Source organism: Vigna unguiculata, chromosome 1, assembly GCF_037176805.1.
Source record: "Vigna unguiculata cultivar grain cowpea cultivar isolate G323 ecotype 2 chromosome 1, ASM3717680v1, whole genome shotgun sequence".
Lineage (NCBI taxonomy): Eukaryota > Viridiplantae > Streptophyta > Magnoliopsida > Fabales > Fabaceae > Vigna > Vigna unguiculata.
Window position 1 is genome coordinate 20,917,168 of NC_140792.1, and position 23,577 is coordinate 20,940,744.

Genomic DNA, 23,577 nt, shown 5'->3' on the forward strand with positions numbered 1-23,577 from the left:
TGTCATGTTCTTTTGAGATGGGCATGGCTTCATTTTAAAATGCTCAACCTTGATGAACGTTCAATTTATTTGAGGCATGAGGGACATGAAATGAAGTTGAAATTTATGATACCCAGACAAGCCGGTAATGATCAACATACGCTAAAGGAGAAAATAGAAAAAGAAAGAATAGAAAAAGAAGAAATATAAACTGCAGAAGGAAGGACAATTGAAGAAAAAGAAAAGGAAGCAAAGAAAAAGATGATGGAAAAGGTAGTAGAGAAACAAAGTGTTTAATCGAAGGCCACCCATGTTTAGTTGCATTCATTTACGAAAGCGACAACAATGTTGTAAGCCAAAGATTGGTGGAGAAAGTTCAATTACCAAAATCCTTTCATCCGAATCAAGTAAGGATCAAATTCATTAAAGGACAATGTGTGAAAGAAGTATTATGTGATATTGCTCCCACGAACTCTTGTGATCTTCTTTTGAGATGGGCATGGCTTCATACTAAAATGCTCAATCTTGATGAACGTTCCCTTTATTTGAGGCATGAGGGACCTGAAATGAAGTTGAAATTTATGACACCAAGACAAGCCAATAAGGATCAACACAGGCTGAAGGAGAAAATAGAAAAAGAAGAAATATAAATTGCATAAGGAAGGGAAATTGAAGAAAAACAAAAGGAAGAAAAGATAAAGATGATGGAAAAGGAAGTAGAGAAACAAGGTGTTTAATCGAAGGCCACCCATGTTTAGTTGCATCCGTTTACGAAAGCGACAACAATGTTGTAAGCCAAAGATTGGTGGAGAAAGTTCAGTTACCAACAAGCTTCCATCCGAATCAAGCAAGGATCAAATTCATTACAGGACAATGTGTGAAAGAAGTATTATGTGATATTGCTCCCACGAACTATTGTAATCTTCTTTTGAGATGGGCATGGCTTCATTTTAAAACGCTCAATCTTGATGAACGTTCCCTTTATTTGAGGCATGAGGGAGATGAAATGAAGTTGAAATTTATGACACCAAGACAAGCCAGTAAGGATCAACACAGGCTGAAGGAGAAAATAGAAAAAGAAGAAATATAAATTGCAGAAGGAAGGGAAATTGAAGAAAAAGAAAAGGAAGAAAAGATAAAGATGATAGAAAAGGAAGTAGAGAAACAAGGTGTTTAATCGAAGACCACCCATGTTTAGGTGCATTCATTTACGAAAGTGAACACAATGTTGTAAGCCAAAGATTGGTGGAGAAACTCTAGTTACCACGAAGCTTTCATCCGAATCAAGCAAGGATCAAATTCAGAACAGGACAATGTGTGAAAGAAGTATTATGTGATATTGCTCCCACGAACTCTTTTAATCTTCTTTTGAGATGGGCATGGCTTCATTTTAAAATGCTTAATCTTGATGAACGTTCCCTTTATTTGAGTCATGAAGGACATGAAATGAAGATGAAATTTGTGACACAAGGACAAGCCAGTAAGGATGAACATAGACTGAAGGAGAAAATAGAAAAAGAAAGAAAAGAAAAAGAAGAAATATAAACTGCATAATGAAGGGAAATTGAAGAAAAAGAAAAGGAAGAAAAGATAAAGATGATAGAAAAGGAAGTAGAGAAACAAGGTGTTTAATCGAAGACCACCCATGTTTAGTTGCATTCATTTACGAAAGTGAACACAATGTTGTAAGCCAAAGATTGGTGGAGAAACTCTAGTTACCACGAAGCTTTCATCCGAATCAAGTAAGGATCAAATTCATTACAGGACAATGTGTGAAAGAAGTATTATGTGATATTGCTCCCACGAACTCTTGTCATCTTCTTTTGAGATGGGCATGGCTTCATTTTAAGACGCTCAATCTTGATGAACGTTCCCTTTATTTGAGGCATGAGGGACATGAAATGAAGTTGAAATTTATGACACCAAGACAAGCCAGTAAGGATCAACATAGGCTGAAGGAAAAAATAGAGAAAGAAGAAATATAAACTGCAGAAGGAAGGGAAATTGAAGAAAAAGAAAAGGAAGTAAAAAAGAAAATGATGGAAAAGGAAGTAGAGAAACAAGGTGTTTAATCAAAGACCACCCATGTTTAGTTGCATTCGTTTACGAAAGCGAACACAATGTTGTAAGCCAAAGATTGGTGGAGAAACTCTAGATACCACGAAGCTTTCATCCGAATCAAGCAAGGATCAAATTCATTAAAGGACAATGTGTGAAAGAAGTATTATGTGATATTGCTCCCACGAACTCTTGTCATCTTCTTTTGAGATGGGCATGGCTTCATTTTAAAACGCTCAATCTTGATGAACGTTCCCTTTATTTGAGGCATGAGGGACATGAAATGAAGTTGAAATTTATGACACCAAGACAAGCCAGTAAGGATCAACATAGGCTGAAGGAGAAAATAGAAAAAGAAGAAATATAAACTGTAGAAGGAAGGGAAATTGAAGAAAAAGAAAAGGAAGTAAAGAAGAAGATGTTGGAAAACGAATTAAAGAAACAAGGTGTTTAATCGAAGACCACCCATGTTTAGTTGCATTCGTTTATGAAAGCGAACACAATGTTGTAAGCCAAAGATTGGTGGAGAAACTCTAGTTACCACGAAGCTTTCATCCGAATCAAGCAAGGATCAAATTCATTACAGGACAATGTGTGAAAGAAGTATTATATGTTATTGCTCCCACGAACTCTTGTAATCTTCTTTTGAGATGGGCATGGCTTCATTTTAAAACGCTCAATCTTGATGAACGTTCCCTTTATTTGAGGCATGAGGGACATGAAATGAAGTTAAAATTTATGACACCAATACAAGCTAGTAAGGATCAACATAGGCTGCAGGAGAAAATAGAAAAAGAAGAAATATAAACTGCAGAAGGAGGGGAAATTGAAGAAAAAGAAAAGGAAGAAAAGATAAAGATGATGGAAAAGGAAGTAGAGAAACAAGGTGTTTAATCGAAGACCACCCATGTTTAGTTGCATTCGTTTATGAAAGCGAACACAATGTTGTAAGCCAAAGATTGGTGGAGAAACTCTAGATACCACGAAGCTTTCATCCGAATCAAGCAAGGATCAAATTCATTAAAGGACAATGTGTGAAAGAAGTATTATGTGATATTGCTCCCACGAACTGTTGTAATATTCTTTTGAGATGGGCATGGCTTCATTTTAAAACACTCAATCTTGATGAACGTTCCCTTTATTTGAGGCATGAGGGAGATGAAATGAAGTCTAAATTTATCACACCAAGACAAGCCAGTAAGGATCAACACAGGCTGAAGGAGAAAATAGAAAAAGAAGAAATATAAATTGCAGAAGGAAGTGAAATTGAAGAAAAAGAAAAGGAAGAAAAGATAAAGATAATGGAAAAGGAAGTAGAGAAACAAGGTGTTTAATCGAAGACCACCCATGTCTAGTTGCATTCGTTTACGAAAGCGAACACAATGTTGTAAGCCAAAGATTGGTGGAGAAACTCTAGTTACCACGAAACTTTCATCCGAATCAAGTAAGGATAAAATTCAGTAGAGGACAATGTGTGAAAGAAGTATTATGTGATATTGCTCCCACGAACTCTTGTCATCTTCTTTTGAGATGGGCATGGCTTCATTTTAAAATGCTTAATCTTGATGAACGTTCCCTTTATTTGAGTCATGAAGGACATGAAATGAAGATGAAATTTGTGACACAAGGACAAGCCAGTAAGGATGAACATAGACTGAAGGAGAAAATAGAAAAAGAAAGAAAAGAAAAAGAAGAAATATAAACTGCATAATGAAGGGAAATTGAAGAAAAAGAAAAGGAAGAAAAGATAAAGATGATAGAAAAGGAAGTAGAGAAACAAGGTGTTTAATCGAAGACCACCCATGTTTAGTTGCATTCATTTACGAAAGTGAACACAATGTTGTAAGCCAAAGATTGGTGGAGAAACTCTAGTTACCACGAAGCTTTCATCCGAATCAAGTAAGGATCAAATTCATTACAGGACAATGTGTGAAAGAAGTATTATGTGATATTGCTCCCACGAACTCTTGTCATCTTCTTTTGAGATGGGCATGGCTTCATTTTAAAACGCTCAATCTTGATGAACGTTCCCTTTATTTGAGGCATGAGGGACATGAAATGAAGTTGAAATTTATGACACCAAGACAAGCCAGTAAGGATCAACATAGGCTGAAGGAAAAAATAGAGAAAGAAGAAATATAAACTGCAGAAGGAAGGGAAATTGAAGAAAAAGAAAAGGAAGTAAAAAAGAAAATGATGGAAAACGAAGTAGAGAAACAAGGTGTGTAATCAAAGACCACCCATGTTTAGTTGCATTCGTTTACGAAAGCGAACACAATGTTGTAAGCCAAAGATTGGTGGAGAAACTCTAGATACCACGAAGCTTTCATCCGAATCAAGCAAGGATCAAATTCATTAAAGGACAATGTGTGAAAGAAGTATTATGTGATATTGCTCCCACGAACTCTTGTCATCTTCTTTTGAGATGGGCATGGCTTCATATTAAAACACTCAATCTTGATGAACGTTCCCTTTATTTGAGGCATCAGGGACATGAAATGGAGTTGAAATTTATGACATCAAGACAAGCCGGTAAAGATCAACATAGGCTGAAGGAGAAAATAGAAAAAGAAGAAATATAAACTGTAGAAGGAAGGGAAATTGAAGAAAAAGAAAAGGAAGTAAAGAAGAAGATGATGGAAAACGAAGTAAAGAAACAAGGTGTTTAATCGAAGACCACCCATGTTTAGTTGCATTCGTTTATGAAAGCGAACACAATGTTGTAAGCCAAAGATTGGTGGAGAAACTCTAGTTACCACGAAGCTTTCATCCGAATCAAGTAAGGATCAAATTCATTACAGGACAATGTGTGAAAGAAGTATTATGTGATATTGCTCCCACGAACTCTTGTCATCTTCTTTTGAGATGGGCATGGCTTCATTTTAAAACGCTCAATCTTGATGAACGTTCCCTTTATTTGAGGCATGAGGGACATGAAATGAAGTTGAAATTTATGACACCAAGACAAGCCAGTAAGGATCAACATAGGCTGAAGGAAAAAATAGAGAAAGAAGAAATATAAACTGCAGAAGGAAGGGAAATTGAAGAAAAAGAAAAGGAAGTAAAAAAGAAAATGATGGAAAACGAAGTAGAGAAACAAGGTGTGTAATCAAAGACCACCCATGTTTAGTTGCATTCGTTTACGAAAGCGAACACAATGTTGTAAGCCAAAGATTGGTGGAGAAACTCTAGATACCACGAAGCTTTCATCCGAATCAAGCAAGGATCAAATTCATTACAGGACAATGTGTGAAAGAAGTATTATGTGATATTGCTCCCACGAACTATTGTAATCTTCTTTTGAGATGGGCATGGCTTCATTTTAAAACGCTCAATCTTGATGAACGTTCCCTTTATTTGAGGCATGAGGGAGATGAAATGAAGTTGAAATTTATGACACCAAGACAAGCCAGTAAGGATCAACACAGGCTGAAGGAGAAAATAGAAAAAGAAGAAATATAAATTGCAGAAGGAAGGGAAATTGAAGAAAAAGAAAAGGAAGAAAAGATAAAGATGATAGAAAAGGAAGTAGAGAAACAAGGTGTTTAATCGAAGACCACCCATGTTTAGGTGCATTCATTTACGAAAGTGAACACAATGTTGTAAGCCAAAGATTGGTGGAGAAACTCTAGTTACCACGAAGCTTTCATCCGAATCAAGCAAGGATCAAATTCAGAACAGGACAATGTGTGAAAGAAGTATTATGTGATATTGCTCCCACGAACTCTTTTAATCTTCTTTTGAGATGGGCATGGCTTCATTTTAAAATGCTTAATCTTGATGAACGTTCCCTTTATTTGAGTCATGAAGGACATGAAATGAAGATGAAATTTGTGACACAAGGACAAGCCAGTAAGGATGAACATAGACTGAAGGAGAAAATAGAAAAAGAAAGAAAAGAAAAAGAAGAAATATAAACTGCATAATGAAGGGAAATTGAAGAAAAAGAAAAGGAAGAAAAGATAAAGATGATAGAAAAGGAAGTAGAGAAACAAGGTGTTTAATCGAAGACCACCCATGTTTAGTTGCATTCATTTACGAAAGTGAACACAATGTTGTAAGCCAAAGATTGGTGGAGAAACTCTAGTTACCACGAAGCTTTCATCCGAATCAAGTAAGGATCAAATTCATTACAGGACAATGTGTGAAAGAAGTATTATGTGATATTGCTCCCACGAACTCTTGTCATCTTCTTTTGAGATGGGCATGGCTTCATTTTAAGACGCTCAATCTTGATGAACGTTCCCTTTATTTGAGGCATGAGGGACATGAAATGAAGTTGAAATTTATGACACCAAGACAAGCCAGTAAGGATCAACATAGGCTGAAGGAAAAAATAGAGAAAGAAGAAATATAAACTGCAGAAGGAAGGGAAATTGAAGAAAAAGAAAAGGAAGTAAAAAAGAAAATGATGGAAAAGGAAGTAGAGAAACAAGGTGTTTAATCAAAGACCACCCATGTTTAGTTGCATTCGTTTACGAAAGCGAACACAATGTTGTAAGCCAAAGATTGGTGGAGAAACTCTAGATACCACGAAGCTTTCATCCGAATCAAGCAAGGATCAAATTCATTAAAGGACAATGTGTGAAAGAAGTATTATGTGATATTGCTCCCACGAACTCTTGTCATCTTCTTTTGAGATGGGCATGGCTTCATTTTAAAACGCTCAATCTTGATGAACGTTCCCTTTATTTGAGGCATGAGGGACATGAAATGAAGTTGAAATTTATGACACCAAGACAAGCCAGTAAGGATCAACATAGGCTGAAGGAGAAAATAGAAAAAGAAGAAATATAAACTGTAGAAGGAAGGGAAATTGAAGAAAAAGAAAAGGAAGTAAAGAAGAAGATGTTGGAAAACGAATTAAAGAAACAAGGTGTTTAATCGAAGACCACCCATGTTTAGTTGCATTCGTTTATGAAAGCGAACACAATGTTGTAAGCCAAAGATTGGTGGAGAAACTCTAGTTACCACGAAGCTTTCATCCGAATCAAGCAAGGATCAAATTCATTACAGGACAATGTGTGAAAGAAGTATTATATGTTATTGCTCCCACGAACTCTTGTAATCTTCTTTTGAGATGGGCATGGCTTCATTTTAAAACGCTCAATCTTGATGAACGTTCCCTTTATTTGAGGCATGAGGGACATGAAATGAAGTTAAAATTTATGACACCAATACAAGCTAGTAAGGATCAACATAGGCTGCAGGAGAAAATAGAAAAAGAAGAAATATAAACTGCAGAAGGAGGGGAAATTGAAGAAAAAGAAAAGGAAGAAAAGATAAAGATGATGGAAAAGGAAGTAGAGAAACAAGGTGTTTAATCGAAGACCACCCATGTTTAGTTGCATTCGTTTATGAAAGCGAACACAATGTTGTAAGCCAAAGATTGGTGGAGAAACTCTAGATACCACGAAGCTTTCATCCGAATCAAGCAAGGATCAAATTCATTAAAGGACAATGTGTGAAAGAAGTATTATGTGATATTGCTCCCACGAACTGTTGTAATATTCTTTTGAGATGGGCATGGCTTCATTTTAAAACACTCAATCTTGATGAACGTTCCCTTTATTTGAGGCATGAGGGAGATGAAATGAAGTCTAAATTTATCACACCAAGACAAGCCAGTAAGGATCAACACAGGCTGAAGGAGAAAATAGAAAAAGAAGAAATATAAATTGCAGAAGGAAGTGAAATTGAAGAAAAAGAAAAGGAAGAAAAGATAAAGATAATGGAAAAGGAAGTAGAGAAACAAGGTGTTTAATCGAAGACCACCCATGTCTAGTTGCATTCGTTTACGAAAGCGAACACAATGTTGTAAGCCAAAGATTGGTGGAGAAACTCTAGTTACCACGAAACTTTCATCCGAATCAAGTAAGGATAAAATTCAGTAGAGGACAATGTGTGAAAGAAGTATTATGTGATATTGCTCCCACGAACTCTTGTCATCTTCTTTTGAGATGGGCATGGCTTCATTTTAAAATGCTTAATCTTGATGAACGTTCCCTTTATTTGAGTCATGAAGGACATGAAATGAAGATGAAATTTGTGACACAAGGACAAGCCAGTAAGGATGAACATAGACTGAAGGAGAAAATAGAAAAAGAAAGAAAAGAAAAAGAAGAAATATAAACTGCATAATGAAGGGAAATTGAAGAAAAAGAAAAGGAAGAAAAGATAAAGATGATAGAAAAGGAAGTAGAGAAACAAGGTGTTTAATCGAAGACCACCCATGTTTAGTTGCATTCATTTACGAAAGTGAACACAATGTTGTAAGCCAAAGATTGGTGGAGAAACTCTAGTTACCACGAAGCTTTCATCCGAATCAAGTAAGGATCAAATTCATTACAGGACAATGTGTGAAAGAAGTATTATGTGATATTGCTCCCACGAACTCTTGTCATCTTCTTTTGAGATGGGCATGGCTTCATTTTAAAACGCTCAATCTTGATGAACGTTCCCTTTATTTGAGGCATGAGGGACATGAAATGAAGTTGAAATTTATGACACCAAGACAAGCCAGTAAGGATCAACATAGGCTGAAGGAAAAAATAGAGAAAGAAGAAATATAAACTGCAGAAGGAAGGGAAATTGAAGAAAAAGAAAAGGAAGTAAAAAAGAAAATGATGGAAAACGAAGTAGAGAAACAAGGTGTGTAATCAAAGACCACCCATGTTTAGTTGCATTCGTTTACGAAAGCGAACACAATGTTGTAAGCCAAAGATTGGTGGAGAAACTCTAGATACCACGAAGCTTTCATCCGAATCAAGCAAGGATCAAATTCATTAAAGGACAATGTGTGAAAGAAGTATTATGTGATATTGCTCCCACGAACTCTTGTCATCTTCTTTTGAGATGGGCATGGCTTCATATTAAAACACTCAATCTTGATGAACGTTCCCTTTATTTGAGGCATCAGGGACATGAAATGGAGTTGAAATTTATGACATCAAGACAAGCCGGTAAAGATCAACATAGGCTGAAGGAGAAAATAGAAAAAGAAGAAATATAAACTGTAGAAGGAAGGGAAATTGAAGAAAAAGAAAAGGAAGTAAAGAAGAAGATGATGGAAAACGAAGTAAAGAAACAAGGTGTTTAATCGAAGACCACCCATGTTTAGTTGCATTCGTTTATGAAAGCGAACACAATGTTGTAAGCCAAAGATTGGTGGAGAAACTCTAGTTACCACAAAGCTTTCATCCGAATCAAGTAAGGATCAAATTCATTACAGGACAATGTGTGAAAGAAGTATTATGTGATATTGCTCCCACGAACACTTGTCATCTTCTTTTGAGATGGGCATGGCTTCAATTTAAAACGCTCAATCTTGATGAACGTTCCCTTTATTTGAGGCATGAGGGACATGAAATGAAGTTGAAATTTATGACACCACGACAAGCCAGTAAGGATCAACACAGGCTGAAGGAGAAAATAGAAAAAGAAGAAATATAAACTGCAGAAGGAAGGGAAATTGAAGAAAAAGAAAAGGAAGAAAAGATAACGATGATGGAAAAGGAAGTAGAGAAACAAGGTGTTTAATCGAAGACCACCCATGTTTAGTTGCATTCGTTTACGAAAGCGAACACAATGTTGTAAGCCAAAGATTGGTGGAGAAACTTTAGTTACCACGAAGCTTTCATCCGAATCAAGTAAGGATCAAATTCATTACAGGACAATGTGTGAAAGAAGTATTATGTGATATTGCTCCCACGAACTCTTGTAATCTTCTTTTGATGTGGGCATGACATCATTTTAAAACGCTGAATCTTGATGAACGTTCCCTTTATTTGAGGCATGAGGGACATGAAATGAAGTTGAAATTTATGACACCAAGATAAGACAATAAGGATCAACACAAGCTGAAGGAGAAAATAGAAAAAGAAGAAATATAAATTGCAGAAGGACGGGAAATTGAAGAAAAAGAAAAGAAAGAAAAGATAAAGATGATAGAAAAGGAAGTAGAGAAACAAGGTGTTTAATTGAAGACCACCCATGTTTAGTTGCATTCGTTTACGAAAGCGAACACAATGTTGTAAGCCAAAGATTGGTGGAGAAACTCTAGTTACCACGAAGCTTTCATCCGAATCAAGCAAGGATCAAATTCAGTACAGGACAATGTGTGAAAGAAGTATTATGTGATATTGCTCCCACGAACTCTTGTCATGTTCTTTTGAGATGGGCATGGCTTCATTTTAAAATGCTCAACCTTGATGAACGTTCAATTTATTTGAGGCATGAGGGACATGAAATGAAGTTGAAATTTATGATACCCAGACAAGCCGGTAATGATCAACATACGCTAAAGGAGAAAATAGAAAAAGAAAGAATAGAAAAAGAAGAAATATAAACTGCAGAAGGAAGGACAATTGAAGAAAAAGAAAAGGAAGCAAAGAAAAAGATGATGGAAAAGGTAGTAGAGAAACAAAGTGTTTAATCGAAGGCCACCCATGTTTAGTTGCATTCATTTACGAAAGCGACAACAATGTTGTAAGCCAAAGATTGGTGGAGAAAGTTCAATTACCAAAATCCTTTCATCCGAATCAAGTAAGGATCAAATTCATTAAAGGACAATGTGTGAAAGAAGTATTATGTGATATTGCTCCCACGAACTCTTGTGATCTTCTTTTGAGATGGGCATGGCTTCATACTAAAATGCTCAATCTTGATGAACGTTCCCTTTATTTGAGGCATGAGGGACCTGAAATGAAGTTGAAATTTATGACACCAAGACAAGCCAATAAGGATCAACACAGGCTGAAGGAGAAAATAGAAAAAGAAGAAATATAAATTGCATAAGGAAGGGAAATTGAAGAAAAACAAAAGGAAGAAAAGATAAAGATGATGGAAAAGGAAGTAGAGAAACAAGGTGTTTAATCGAAGGCCACCCATGTTTAGTTGCATCCGTTTACGAAAGCGACAACAATGTTGTAAGCCAAAGATTGGTGGAGAAAGTTCAGTTACCAACAAGCTTCCATCCGAATCAAGCAAGGATCAAATTCATTACAGGACAATGTGTGAAAGAAGTATTATGTGATATTGCTCCCACGAACTATTGTAATCTTCTTTTGAGATGGGCATGGCTTCATTTTAAAACGCTCAATCTTGATGAACGTTCCCTTTATTTGAGGCATGAGGGAGATGAAATGAAGTTGAAATTTATGACACCAAGACAAGCCAGTAAGGATCAACACAGGCTGAAGGAGAAAATAGAAAAAGAAGAAATATAAATTGCAGAAGGAAGGGAAATTGAAGAAAAAGAAAAGGAAGAAAAGATAAAGATGATAGAAAAGGAAGTAGAGAAACAAGGTGTTTAATCGAAGACCACCCATGTTTAGGTGCATTCATTTACGAAAGTGAACACAATGTTGTAAGCCAAAGATTGGTGGAGAAACTCTAGTTACCACGAAGCTTTCATCCGAATCAAGCAAGGATCAAATTCAGAACAGGACAATGTGTGAAAGAAGTATTATGTGATATTGCTCCCACGAACTCTTTTAATCTTCTTTTGAGATGGGCATGGCTTCATTTTAAAATGCTTAATCTTGATGAACGTTCCCTTTATTTGAGTCATGAAGGACATGAAATGAAGATGAAATTTGTGACACAAGGACAAGCCAGTAAGGATGAACATAGACTGAAGGAGAAAATAGAAAAAGAAAGAAAAGAAAAAGAAGAAATATAAACTGCATAATGAAGGGAAATTGAAGAAAAAGAAAAGGAAGAAAAGATAAAGATGATAGAAAAGGAAGTAGAGAAACAAGGTGTTTAATCGAAGACCACCCATGTTTAGTTGCATTCATTTACGAAAGTGAACACAATGTTGTAAGCCAAAGATTGGTGGAGAAACTCTAGTTACCACGAAGCTTTCATCCGAATCAAGTAAGGATCAAATTCATTACAGGACAATGTGTGAAAGAAGTATTATGTGATATTGCTCCCACGAACTCTTGTCATCTTCTTTTGAGATGGGCATGGCTTCATTTTAAGACGCTCAATCTTGATGAACGTTCCCTTTATTTGAGGCATGAGGGACATGAAATGAAGTTGAAATTTATGACACCAAGACAAGCCAGTAAGGATCAACATAGGCTGAAGGAAAAAATAGAGAAAGAAGAAATATAAACTGCAGAAGGAAGGGAAATTGAAGAAAAAGAAAAGGAAGTAAAGAAGAAGATGATGGAAAACGAAGTAAAGAAACAAGGTGTTTAATCGAAGACCACCCATGTTTAGTTGCATTCGTTTATGAAAGCGAACACAATGTTGTAAGCCAAAGATTGGTGGAGAAACTCTAGTTACCACGAAGCTTTCATCCGAATCAAGCAAGGATCAAATTCATTACAGGACAATGTGTGAAAGAAGTATTATGTGATATTGCTCCCACGAACTCTTGTAATCTTCTTTTGAGATGGGCATGGCTTCATTTTAAAACGCTCAATCTTGATGAACGTTCCCTTTATTTGAGGCATGAGGGACATGAAATGAAGTTAAAATTTATGACACCAATACAAGCTAGTAAGGATCAACATAGGCTGCAGGAGAAAATAGAAAAAGAAGAAATATAAACTGCAGAAGGAGGGGAAATTCAAGAAAAAGAAAAGGAAGAAAAGATAAAGATGATGGAAAAGGAAGTAGAGAAACAAGGTGTTTAATCGAAGACCACCCATGTTTAGTTGCATTCGTTTATGAAAGCGAACACCATGTTGTAAGCCAAAGATTGGTGGAGAAACTCTAGATACCACGAAGCTTTCATCCGAATCAAGCAAGGATCAAATTCATTAAAGGACAATGTGTGAAAGAAATATTATGTGATATTGCTCCCACGAACTCTTGTAATATTCTTTTGAGATGGGCATGGCTTCATTTTAAAACGCTCAATCTTGATGAACGTTCCCTTTATTTGAGGCATGAGGGAGATGAAATGAAGTTTAAATTTATCACACCAAGACAAGCCAGTAAGGATCAACACAGGCTGAAGGAGAAAATAGAAAAAGAAGAAATATAAATTGCAGAAGGAAGGGAAATTGAAGAAAAAGAAAAGGAAGAAAAGATAAAGATAATGGAAAAGGAAGTAGAGAAACAAGGTGTTTAATCGAAGACCACCCATGTCTAGTTGCATTCGTTTACGAAAGCGAACACAATGTTGTAAGCCAAAGATTGGTGGAGAAACTCTAGTTACCACGAAACTTTCATCCGAATCAAGTAAGGATAAAATTCAGTAGAGGACAATGTGTGAAAGAAGTATTATGTGATATTGCTCCCACGAACTCTTGTCATCTTCTTTTGAGATGGGCATGGCTTCATATTAAAACACTCAATCTTGATGAACGTTCCCTTTATTTGAGGCATCAGGGACATGAAATGAAGTTGAAATTTATGACATCAAGACAAGCCAGTAAAGATCAACATAGGCTGAAGCAGAAAATAGAAAAAGAAGAAATATAAACTGTAGAAGGAAGGGAAATTGAAGAAAAAGAAAAGGAAGTAAAGAAGAAGATGATGGAAAACGAAGTAAAGAAACAAGGTGTTTAATCGAAGACCACCCATGTTTAGTTGCATTCGTTTATGAAAGCGAACAGAATGTTGTAAGCCAAAGATTGGTGGAGAAACTCTAGTTACCATGAAGCTTTCATCCGAATCAAGCAAGGATCAAATTCATTACAGGACAATGTGTGAAAGAAGTATTATGTGATATTGCTCCCACGAACTCTTGTAATCTTCTTTTGAGATGGGCATGGCTTCATTTTAAAACGCTCAATCTTGATGAACGTTCCCTTTATTTGAGGCATGAGGGACATGAAATGAAGTTAAAATTTATGACACCAATACAAGCTAGTAAGGATCAACATAGGCTGCAGGAGAAAATAGAAAAAGAAGAAATATAAACTGCAGAAGGAGGGGAAATTGAAGAAAAAGAAAAGGAAGAAAAGATAAAGATGATGGAAAAGGAAGTAGAGAAACAAGGTGTTTAATCGAAGACCACCCATGTTTAGTTGCATTCGTTTATGAAAGCGAACACCATGTTGTAAGCCAAAGATTGGTGGAGAAACTCTAGATACCACGAAGCTTTCATCTGAATCAAGCAAGGATCAAATTCATTAAAGGACAATGTGTGAAAGAAATATTATGTGATATTGCTCCCACGAACTCTTGTAATATTCTTTTGAGATGGGCATGGCTTCATTTTAAAACGCTCAATCTTGATGAACGTTCCCTTTATTTGAGGCATGAGGGAGATGAAATGAAGTTTAAATTTATCACACCAAGACAAGCCAGTAAGGATCAACACAGGCTGAAGGAGAAAATAGAAAAAGAAGAAATATAAATTGTAGAAGGAAGGGAAATTGAAGAAAAAGAAAAGGAAGTAAAGAAGAAGATGATGGAAAAGGTAGTAGAGAAACAAGGTGTTTAATCGAAGACCACCCATGTCTAGTTGCATTCGTTTACGAAAGCGAACACAATGTTGTAAGCCAAAGATTGGTGGAGAAACTCTAGTTACCACGAAACTTTCATCCGAATCAAGTAAGGATAAAATTCAGTACAAGACAATGTGTGAAAGAAGTATTATGTGATATTGCTCCCACGAACTCTTGTCATCTTCTTTTGAGATGGGCATGGCTTCATATTAAAACACTCAATCTTGATGAACGTTCCCTTTATTTGAGGCATCAGGGACATGAAATGAAGTTGAAATTTATGACATCAAGACAAGCCAGTAAAGATCAACATAGGCTGAAGGAGAAAATAGAAAAAGAAGAAATATAAACTGCAGAAGGAAGGGAAATTGAAGAAAAAGAAAAGGAAGTAAAGAAGAAGATGATGGAAAACGAAGTAAAGAAACAAGGTGTTTAATCGAAGACCACCCTTGTTTAGTTGCATTCGTTTATGAAAGCGAACACAATGTTGTAAGCCAAAGATTGGTGGAGAAACTCTAGTTACCACGAAGCTTTCATCCGAATCAAGCAAGGATCAAATTCATTACAGGACAATGTGTGAAAGAAGTATTATGTGATATTGCTCCCACGAACTCTTGTCATCTTCTTTTGAGATGGGCATGGCTTCATTTTAAAATGCTCAATCTTGATGAATGTTCCCTTTATTTGAGGCATGAGGGACATGAAATGAAGTTGAAATTTATGACACCAAGACAAGCCGGTAAGGATTAACATAGGCTGAAGGAGAAAATAGAAAAAGAAAGAATAGAAAAAGAAGAAATATAAACTGCAGATGGAAGGAAAACTGAACAAAAAGAAAAGGAAGAAAAGATAAAGATGATGGAAAAGGAAGTACCGAAACAAGGTGTTTAATCGAAGGGAACCCATGTTTAGTTCCATTCGTTTACGAAAGCGACAACAATGTTGTAAGCCAAAGATTGGTGGAGAAAGTTCAGTTACCAACAAGCTTCCATCCGAATCAAGCAAGGATCAAATTCATTACAGGACAATCTGTGAAAGAAGTATTATGTGATATTGCTCCCACGAACTCTTGTCATCTTCTTTTGAGATGGGCATGGCTTCATAATAAAACGCTCAATCTTGATGAACGTTCCCTTTATTTGAGGGGTGAGGGACATGAAATGAAGATGAAATTTGTGACACAAGGACGATCAACATAGACTGAAGGAGAAACAGAAAAAGAAGAAATATAAACTGCAAAAGGAAGGGAAATTGAAGAAAAACAAAAGGAAGTAAAGAAAAAGATGATGGAAAAGGTAGTAGAGAAACAAAGTGTTTAATCGAAGGCCACCCATGTTTAGTTGCATTCATTTACGAAAGCGACAACAATGTTGTTAGCCAAAGATTGGTGGAGAAAGTTCAGTTACCAACAAGCTTCCATCCGAATCAAGCAAGGATCAAATTCATTACAAGACAATGTGTGAAAGAAGTATTATGTGATATTGCTCCCACGAACTCTTGTCATCTTCTTTTGAGATGGGCATGGCTTCATTTTAAAACGCTCAATCATGATGAACGTTCCCTTTATTTGAGGCATGAGGGACATGAAATGAAGTTGAAATTTATGACACCAGGACAAGGCAGTAAGGATCAACACAGGCTGAAGGAGAAAATAGAAAAACAAGAAATATAAACTGCAGAAGGAAGGGAAATTGAAGAAAAAGAAAAGGAAGAAAAGATAAAGATGGTGGAAAAGGAAGTAGAGAATGAGGGTGTTTAATCGAAGGCCACCCATGTTTAGTTGCATTCGTTTACGAAACCGACAACAATGTTGTAAGCCAAAGATTGGTGGAGAAACTCTAGTTACCACGAACCTTTCATCCGAATAAAGCAAGGATCAAATTCAGTACAAGACAATGTGTGAAAGAAGTATTATGTGACATTGCTCCCATAAACTCCTGTCATCTTCTTTTGTGATGGGCATCGCTTCATATTAAAATGCTCAATCTTGATGAAAGTTCCCTTTATTTGAGGCATAAGGGACATGAAATGAAGTTGAAATTGATGACACCAAGACAAGCCAGTAAGGATCAACATAGGCTGAAGGAGAAAATAGAAAAAGAAGGAATAGAAAAAGAAGAAATATAAATTGCAGAAGGAAGGAAAATTGAAGAAAAAGAAAAGGAAGTAAAGATAAAGATGATGGAAAAGGAAGTAGAGAAACAAGGTGTTTAATCGAAGACCACCCATGTTTAGTTGCATTCCTTTACGAAAGCGAACACAATGTTGTAAGCCAATGATTGGTCTAGAAACTCTTGTTACCACGAAACATTCATCCGAATCAAGCAAGGATCAAATTCAGTACAGGACAATGTGTGAAAGAAGTATTATGTGACATTGCTCCCACGAACTCTTGTCATCTTCTTTTGAGATGGGCATGGCTTCATTTTAAAACGCTCAATCTTGATGAAAGTTCCCTTTATTTGATGCATGAGGGACATGAAATGAAGTTGAAATTGATGACACCAAGACAAGCCAGTAAGGATCAACATAGACTGAAGGAGAAAATAGAAAAAGAAGGAATAGAAAAAGAAGAAATATAAATATCAGAAGGAAGGACAATTGAAGAAAAAGAAAAGGAAGTAAAGAAAAAGATGATGAAAAAGGTAGTAGAGAAAAAAAGTGTTAAATCGAAGGGCACCCATGTTTAGTTGCATTCGTGTACGAAAGCGACAACAATGTTGTAAGCCAAAGGTTGGTGGAGAAAGTTCTGTTACCAACAAGCTTTCATCCGAATCAAGTAAGGATCAAATTCATTACAGGACAATGTGTGAAAGAAGTATTATGTGATATTGCTCCCACGAACTCTTGTCATCTTCTTTTGAGATGGGCATGGCTTCATTTTAAAATGCTCAATCTGGATGAACGTTCCCTTTATTTGAGACATGAGGGACATGAAATGAAGTTGAAATTTTAGACACCAAGACAAGGCAGTAAGGATCAACACAGGCTGAAGGAGAAAATAGAAAAAGAAGAAATATAAACTGCAGAAGGAAGGGAAATTGAAGAAAAAGAAAAGGAAGAAAAGATAAAGATGGTGGAAAAGGAAGTAGAGAAACAAGGTGTTTAATCGAAGGCCACTGATGTTTAGTTGCATTCGTTTACGAAAGCGACAACAATGTTGTAAGCCAAAGATTGGTGGAGAAACTTTAGTTACCACGAAGCTTTCATCCGAATAAAGTAAGGATCAAATTTAGTACAGGACAATGTGTGAAAGCAGTATTATGTGATATTGCTCCCACGAACTCTTGTCATCTTCTTTTGAGATGGGCATGGCTTCATTTTAAAACGCTCAATCTTGATGAACGTTCCCTTTATTTGAGGCATGAGGGACATGAAATGAAGTTGAAATTTATGACACCAAGACAAGGCAGTAAGGATCAACACAGGCTGAAGGAGAAAATAGAAAAAGAAGAAATATAAATTGTAGAAGGAAGGGAAATTGAAGAAAAAGAAAAGGAAGAAAAGATAAAGATGGTGGAAAAGGAAGTAGAGAAACAAGGTGTTTAATCGAAGGCCACCCATGTTTAGTTGCATTCGTTTACGAAAGCGACAACAATGTTGTAAGCCAAAGATTGGTGGAGAAACTCTAGTTACCACGAAGCTTTCATCCGAATAAAGCAAGGATGAAATTCAGTACAGGACAATGTGTGAAAGAAGTATTATGTGACATTGCTCCCACGAACTCTTGTAATCTTCTTTTGAGATTGGCATGGCTTCATTTTAAAACGCTCAATCTTGGTGAACGTTCCCTTTATTTGAGGCATGAGGGACATGAAATGAAGTTGAAATTTATGACACCAAGACAAGCCAGTAAGGATCAACATAGGCTGAAGGAGAAAATAGAAAAAGAAGAAATATAAACTGCAGAAGGAGGGGAAATTGAAGAAAAAGAAAAGGAAGAAAAGATAAAGATGATGGAAAAGAAAGTAGAGAAACAAGGTGTTTAATCGAAGACCACCCATGTTTAGTTGCATTCGTTTACGAAAGCGAACACAATGTTGTAAGCCAAAGATTAGTGGAGAAACTCTAGTTACCACGAAGCTTTCATCCGAATCAAGCAAGGTTCAAATTCAGTACAGAACAATGTGTGAAAGAAGTATTATATGACATTGCTCCCACGAACTCTTGTCATCTTCTTTTGAGATGGGCATGGCTTCACTTTAAAACACTCAATCTTGATGAAAGTTCCCTTTATTTGAGGCATGAGGGACATGAAATGAAGTTGAAATTGATGACAACAAGGCAAGCCAGTAAGGATCAACATAGGCTGAAGGAGAAAATCGAAAAAGAAGGAATAGAAAAAGAAGAAATATCAATTGCAGAAGGAAGGACAATTGAAGAAAAAGAAAAGGAAGTAAAGAAAAAGATGATGGAAAAGGTAGTAGAGAAACAAAACGTTTAATCGAAGGCCACCCATGTTTAGTTGCATTCGTTTACGAAAGCGACAACAATGTTGTAAGCCAAAGATTGGTGGAGAAAGTTCAGTTACCAACAAGCTTCCATCCGAATCAAGCAAGGATCAAATTCATGACAGGACAATGTGTGAAAGAAGTATTATGTGATATTGATCCCACGAACTCTTGTAATCTGCTTTTGAGATTGGCATGGCTTCATTTTAAAACGCTCAATCTTGATCAATGTTCCCTTTATTTGAGGCATGAGGGACATGAAATGAAGTTGAAATTTATGACAGTAAGGCAAGCCAGTAAGGATCAACATAGGCTGAAGGAGAAAATAGAAAAAGAAGAAATATAAACTGCAGAAGGAGGGGAAATTGAAGAAAAAGAAAAGGAAGAAAAGATAAAGATGATGGAAAAGGAAGTAGAGAAGCAAGGTGTTTAATGGAAGACCACCCATGTTTAGTTGCATTCGTTTACGAAACGAACACAATGTTAATAGCCAAAGATTGGTGGAGAAACTCTAGTTACCACGAAGCTTTCATCCGAATCAAGCAAGGTTCAAATTCAGTACATGACAATGTGTGAAAGAAGTATTATGTGACATTGCTCCCACGAACTCTTGTCATCTTCTTTTGAGATGGGCATGGCTTCACTTTAAAACGTTCAATCTTGATGAAAGTTCCCTTTATTTGAGGCATGAGGGACATGAAATGAAGTTGAAATTGATGACACCAAGACAAGCCAGTAAGGATCAACATAGGCTGAAGGAGAAAATAGAAAAAGAAGGAATAGAAAAAGAAGAAATATAAATTGCAGAAGGAAGGACAATTGAAGAAAAAGAAAAGGAAGTAAAGAAAAAGATGATGAAAAGGTAGTAGAGAAACAAAGTGTTAAATCGAAGGGCACCCATGTTTAGTTGCATTCGTTTACGAAAGCGACAGCAATGTTGTAAGCCAAAGATTGGTGGAGAAAGTTCTGTTACCAACAAGCTTTCATCCGAATCAGGTAAGGATCAAATTCATTACAAGACAATGTGTGAAAGAAGTATTATGTGATATTGCTCCCACGAACTCTTGTCATCTTCTTTTGAGATGGGCATGGCTTCATATTAAAACGCTCAATCTTGATGAATGTTCGCTTTATTTGAGGCATGAGTGATGAAGGATTAACCCCAACCAAGGATGGAGGGACATGCTTAAGAAGACTAAGCATGTTTAGAAAGGAAGTTCACTAATCATTCATCCCTTTCATTTGTGTTTGTTATTTTTTTGATTCCCTAAGTTGGCTTAGTTGAATCAACTTTAGTTGACTTGTTGACCTTTGACTAGGTTTGACTTGTTGACTATAGTTGACTTGACTTAAGCCAACATGCTAATCTATGTTTATTTGCTTTGTAGGTTAATTAGGAGTAAGAAAGCAATGCTAGGTGGCGCATGGTGATTGGGGAGCATAAATGATGTGGAGGAGAGTAAAGCAAAGGCATAAAGCATAAAGTAAAAGGCATAAAACAAGTGTACCTATGTACCTTTGGTCTCCTTTGTTTTTAGCACACTTTGGCCACTTTTTGGAGACATATGAGACACATTCTTTGTCTCCTTTTGTGCTAGAACGAAATTAGCCTTGCACACACCATAGTTGGCTCTTTTGTCTCTCATTTTTGTAACCTTATTTGACCTAGTTTCTAGAAGCTACGGTTAGGTTTTTGTAGAGACATCCTTAGGTATCTTTTATTTGCTTAGAGGCCCCTAAACTCTTCTATATAAGGGGTGCTCCTAGACATGTAAAAGGGTTGAACATTTTGAAGTAAAAACACTCTTGTGTCTCAACCATTTGTGAGAGTTTCCTCCCTTGGGAGTGAATACTTTTAAGCCTTATCTTGCATAGCAAGTGGCGGCACACATCCACTCATCTTCAAGGTTGCCATTGGCTTATAGCCTAGCCTTGTAGTGGCGTGCTTCTCACATTTTTACCATTTCTTTCTTTTCCATTTCATGTTTTCTTCTTCCTTTAATTGTTCTTGGTTTTCTATGGGTTATGTGCTTTCCATTTCCTTTTTGTTTTGAATCAATCCATCATCTTCTTCTCTTGAGCTTTGTGAAAGGAACCTTCACATCTAGATAGCTTGCTATCTTAATGTCCAGTGGGGATTTCACTTAGCTTTCTTAATCAACTCACACCATATTCAATAATCTTAAAAAGGAACAAGATAATCCTTCATCAATGAGGAACATGAAATGAAGTTGAAATTTATGACACCAAGACAAGCTAGTAAGGATCAACATAGGCTGAAGGAGAAAATAGAAAAAGAAGAAATATAAACTGCATAAGGAAGGGAAATTGAAGAAAAAGAAAAGGAAGAAAAGATAAAGATGATGGAAAAGGAAGTAGAGAAACAAGGTGTTTAATCGAAGGCCACCCATGTTTAGTTGCATTCGTTTACGAAAGCGACAACAATGTAGTAAGCAAAAGATTGGTGGAGAAAGTTCAGTTACCAACAAACTTCCATCCGAATCAAGCAAGGATCAAATTCATTACAGGACAATGTGTGACAAAAGTATTATGTGATATTGCTCCCATGAACTCTTGTAATCTGCTTTTGAGATTGGCATGGCTTCATTTTAAAACGCTCAATCTTGATGAACGTTCCCTTTATTTGAGGCATGAGGGACATAAAATGAAGTTGAAATTTATGACACCAAGGCAAGCCAGTAAGGATCAACATAGGCTGAAGGAGAAAATAGAAAAAGAAGAAATATAAACTGCAGAAGGAGGTGAAATTGAAGAAAAAGAAAAGGAAGTAAAGAAAAAGATGATGGAAAAGGTAGTAGAAAAAAAAAGTGTTTAATCGAAGGGCACCCATGTTTAGTTGCATTCGTTTACGAAAGCGATAACAATGTTGTAAGCCAAAGATTGGTGGAGAAACTCTAGTTACCACGAAGCTTTCACCCGAATCAAGCAAGGATCAAATTCAGTACAGGACAATGTGTGAAAGCAGTATTATGTGACATTGCTCCCACGAACTCTTGTCCTCTTCTTTTGAGATGGCATGGCTTCATTTTAAAACGCTCAATCTTGATGAAAGTTCCCTTTATTTGAGGCATGAGGGACATGAAATGAAGTTGAAATTTATGACACCAAGACAAGCCAGTAAGGATCAACAAAGGCTGAAGGAGAAAATAGAAAAAGAAGGAATAGGAAAAGAAGAAATATAAATTGCAGAAGGAAGGACAATTGAAGAAAAAGAAAAGGAAGTAAAGAAAAAGATGATGGAAAAGTTAGTAGGAAAACGAAGTGTTTAATCGAAGGGCACCCATGTTTAGTTGCATTCGTTTACGAAAGCGATAACAATGTTGTAAGCCAAAGATTTGTGGAGAAAGTTCTCTTACCAACAAGCTTTCATCCGAATCAAGCAAGGATCAAATTCATTACAAGACAATGTGTGAAAGAAGTATTATGTGATATTGCTTGCACGAACTCTTGTCATCTTCTTTTGAGATGGGCATGGATTCATTTTAAAATGCTCAATCTTGATGAAAGTTCCCTTTATTTAAGGCATGAGGGACATGAAATGAAGGTGAAATTTGTGACACAAGGACAAGCCAGTAAGGATCAACATAGACTGAATGAGAAAATAGAAAAAGAAAGAATAGAAAAAGAAGAAATATAAACTGTAGAAGGAAGGGAAATTGAAGAAAAAGAAAAGGAAGTAAAGAAAAAGATGATGAAAAAGCTAGTAGAGAAACAAAGTGTTTAATCGAAGGCCACCCATGTTTAGTTGCATTCGTTTACGAAAGCGACAACAATGTTGTAAGCCAAAGATTGGTGGAGAAAGTTTTGTTACCAACAAGCTTTCATCCGAATCAAGTAAGGATCAAATTCATTACAGGACAATGTGTGAAAGAAGTATTATGTGATATTGCTCCCACGAACTCTTGTCATCTTCTTTTGAGATGGGCATGGATTCATTTTAAAACGCTCAATCTTGATGAAAGTTCCCTTTATTTAAGGCATGAGGGACATGAAATGAAGGTGAAATTTGTGACACAAGGACAAGCCAGTAAGGATCAACATAGACTGAATGAGAAAATAGAAAAAGAAAGAATAGAAAAAGAAGAAATATAAACTGCAGAAGGAAGGGAAATTGAAGAAAAAGAAAAGGAAGTAAAGAAAAAGATGATGGAAAAGGTAGTAGAGAAACAAAGTGTTTAATCAAAGGCCACCCATGTTTAGTTGCATTCGTTTACGAAAGCGACAATAATGTTGTAAGCCAAAGATTGGTGGAGAAACTTCTGTTACCAACAAGCTTTCATCCGAATCAGGTAAGGATCAAATTCATTACAGGACAATGTGTGAAAGAAGTACTATGTGATATTGCTCCCACGAACAATTGGCATCTACTTTTGAGATGGGCATGGCTTCATTTTAAAACGTTCAATCTTGATGAACGTTCCCTTTATTTGAGGCATGAGGGACATGAAATGAAGTTGAAATTTATGACACCAAGACAAGCCAGTAAGGATCAACATAGGCTGAAAGAGAAAATAGAAAAAGAAAGAATAGGAAAAGAAGAAATATAAACTGCAGAAGGAAGGACAATTGAAGAAAAAGAAAAGGAAGTAAAGAAAAAGATGATGGAAAAGGTAGTAGAGAAACAAGGTGTTTAATCGAAGGCCACCGATGTTTAG